The following is a 3,726-nucleotide window of genomic DNA, read 5'->3' as shown; positions in this document are numbered from 1 at the left end:
CTTTCTAAAACATTATCCAAAATAATAATAAAACACAAATTGATTTTTTCATAATTTGTTTGCCAGTATCTGATGAGTATGTGAATTTGGCAGTTGTTCTGAGCTTATTGATAGTTGGGGACTTTCCTGATTATTCAATTTTCACCAATTCTTAAATTGTTTCCAGATTGAAAGTACAGTAATTTACAATTAGTTCGACATTTAGCTAATTGGACGGACATGTAATGCGACTTATTCAGTTGGACATTTTTGTAAACATAGAGATCCAAATTATGACCCCACATTGAAAGTCGACACTGTACCACTGTCATCGCAAATGTTCAATTACAGGTTAAAATCGCCTCCAATGCGACACTGAGTGGCGCTTCGGCACGTCGCATTGAATGTAATTTACTGTACAACATGTGACAAAGCTGGATAGGAAGAAATTTTCCAACTGTGAAAGCTGTGGCGAGTGGCAACAAATCGCTAAACAGGAAGGTTTAGCCGAACAAGATGGGGATATCGAGTGATAACAAAACAATAAACTCTTTAGATTGAAGATAATTTTGTGATCCTGTAACGGACCCTTTTTAGCCTGCATGTGAATCCAACGAGCGAACAAATCGTAATGAATGTATTTTTTTGCCATCGCTCCCTTTTAACGCTCATTCGTTCGTCTCGTTGGATTTGTCTCTATCCTGTGAGTGTGTACCGCTAGAGTATAAAACACGCGGACCCCAGAAAAATATCTTAATTTCTTTCAAACCGTAAATCCGTGTGGTTGTACGGCATCGGCATCGTGGACGTAACAAAGGAGGACAAGTTAAGGGAAAGGCAAAGTCTCACTCGAACCGTGCAGGTCTCCAGTTCCCTGTTGGTCGCATTCACTGATTGCTCCGCAAGGGTAACTAGGCCGAACGGATTGGTGCCGGAGCACCAGTATACCTAACAGCGATTATAGAGTTTCGGCCGTCGGAGTGCTCGAGTTGGCTTGCAAAGCTGCTCACGACAATCAGAAAACCCGCATCAAGAACAGAGCAGCTTCGGTTCGGCGCTCATCAAGGCAACAATTAGTTTCAGTGAGTGGCAAAGTGTTTCTCCGGCACGTCGCATTAAATGTAATTTACTGAACAACATGTCACAAGCTGGATGGGAAGAAATTTTCCAACTGTGAAAGCTGTGGCGAGTGGCAAACGCAATAGCTAAACAGGAAGGTTTAACCGAACAAGATGGGAATATCGAGTGATAACAAAAACACAACACCAAAGGTTTTTTTCAGAACCATAAACATATTCATAAAGAGTAAACAGTAAACTAATCCATTTTCAGGTAGATAGGTAGGTATTCACGTAGGAGAAGAAAATAAAACAATATATTTAAAATATATATTTAACAAAAGCTGTCCCCTTTGTATAGTCCTACGTCACTCCGGTTATGTCCCCGACATTACCCACCCGTCTTTTTTAAATACATTTTTAGACATGTCAAATTCAAATACATCACAAACACTGTTGAACAAACGAAAACAAACATCCAACGGATTATTGAGACCGTAAGAGGTTCTATGTCGTCTAATGAACAGTAAGTCACGCTCACGAAGTTGACGGGAAGGTGCATAAAACGAAACACTGGACAACAAAGATGGACAGTCGATGTTTCCCGAAATCAAATCAAAGACAAAAACCCGTTGTAGATTGGATCGTCTGGAGGCAAGCGTTTCGAGAGCGATAAGTCTACAACGGCTTTCATAATCGGGCATGTTCGTTGGGTCAGACCACCGAGTTTACCGAGTAAATTTGAGGTGAAAGAACTTTGTAGTTTGCAGCCTCACTAATAGAAAAAAATCAATAAATTTTGGACTAAAAGTGCTTATCACGATGTAATTTTGGAAAATTGGGATTCAATCTTCCGGATTTTTCCACTTTACCTCAGAGTTTTCAAAAAATTTTCCGAATTGAGAGATAAATACAACAAAATGAAGACGGCTCGAATCGGACGATTCCTTCCTCAGGTTTTGCGCTTACCAACACATTTGACCTTCCATTTTTATTTATATAGATACTCGATTCGAGAGGTATAGAGTTTTTCTCGAACACCGTTATAGGTTGCTCAATCAGATCTTTACATCGCAATTGTCAAAATATGTAGTAGATTGATATATATGTTAAGTTAAACGTCCGATGAAAAACTGTTCTTGTTGAGTTCTTTCTGTATAAATTTTCTTAAATTTTCTATCTGTTGTCTCTCAGTTTCCTCTTTCGTCTGTTGAGATATGTGATATATAAAGCTTGCCGGTTCATTATTGACTGCGTATCGGAAAGTGTAGTAGTTATCTCAGTTACCTTTGGATGTCTTTGGATTTTTTGGATTGTCGTATTTCTAAAGATTGTTCATCCGCCGCCGAGTGCCGAAAAGTACGATATATTAGACAAATTTTGTTTTACGATTCACGAAATCTATCAGGAGTTGTCATATCATTATCGTATGTAGTATCTTTAGGTTGCCTAAATACACTCTCCGCCGCGTATATTTCATCCCGATGAAAAAATTCCAGTGGTATGCTTATCGAACGGGATTTTTGACGTAGAACTACGTCTTTCAGGAAGGGTGCTGAATCGGAAAACAGGTCACGTTTTGATGAAATAAAGTTAACGTTAATAACTATTTTCACTGTGAACGAATTCTCAAGATTTGCATACCAATCGAATCGGAAATTCTCTAAGATTTGTTTGATAGACGAACTGGTACAAATTCGGTACCTCGTGGGTAATTTGGTACCCACCCGGATCTCCGGCGGTAATGAGCGCACTCTGGTGGTGAATAAAAAAAAAGTGTTCTAGTAATGTAGTAACAAACGTCAGATGGCAAAAACCCAAAATATATGTGTTTTTTAAAAACAATTTCAAGTTTTGTTGTTTTCTCGAAATTTTTTCATGTGCGTCTTTTGAAAAATCACTAAAAATCGAATAGTGAGTCGATTTTAAATATTAAAGCTGATTTGGATCAAGAAATCGATGTTCTTCAACGAATTCGAGTAAGTGTATCGAAATTTTAATCACAAATTTCATAGATTTCATTCCAAAGTGTAAATTCGGTATGCGGGTAATTTGGCACCCCAATGTAAACATAGTGTTGATGATTCTATGGGCCCATTCCGCCTGCACCGATTTCTCTTTGTGTTGTAAAATTGCATGCTTTTTCGTCAAAGTTGAGTTAATTTACGTAAGATAGTGTGCTACCCAGGCATCTCGGGTACTCGAATTTAAGTTGTTTCACTTCTATGCTCAAAGCTCCGAGCCAAATCGAGAGTTTTGAAATCGGTTTGTGGGGAAATGTCCGCAATAGATTCCTTAATAAGCTGACGTAATATGAAGAAATTCCGAGCATTGGCCAAAATAACAAAACGGGGTACCGAATTTGTACCAGTTCCTCTATGTTCCTCATTACAACTCGCTAATCTCTGAGCGGTTTAAATTCATGAAAACTGGAAGAACTTCCTTTTTCTCCCATACATTTGTTCTTCCGATTTGTGTGCTAACCCTACTCGTATTTCGAATGCTTATAACTCGAACATTTCTCGGAAAGATGATCAATTGATAGGAAAGATGATCAATTGATAAGAAATCTTTCATCACAATCAATAAAATATCATTTTTCTTGAGATGAACAATTGAATAACTATAAAATGTCAAGCGTTATTTAAACGCCCCAACTGCCCGACTTACGGTTTCCCCAACACAGACT

Source organism: Toxorhynchites rutilus, chromosome 3 (genome assembly GCF_029784135.1).
Source record: "Toxorhynchites rutilus septentrionalis strain SRP chromosome 3, ASM2978413v1, whole genome shotgun sequence".
In the NCBI taxonomy this organism is placed as follows: domain Eukaryota; kingdom Metazoa; phylum Arthropoda; class Insecta; order Diptera; family Culicidae; genus Toxorhynchites; species Toxorhynchites rutilus.
The sequence above is the reverse complement of the archived record's forward strand: the minus strand, read 5'-3'. Positions refer to the sequence as shown.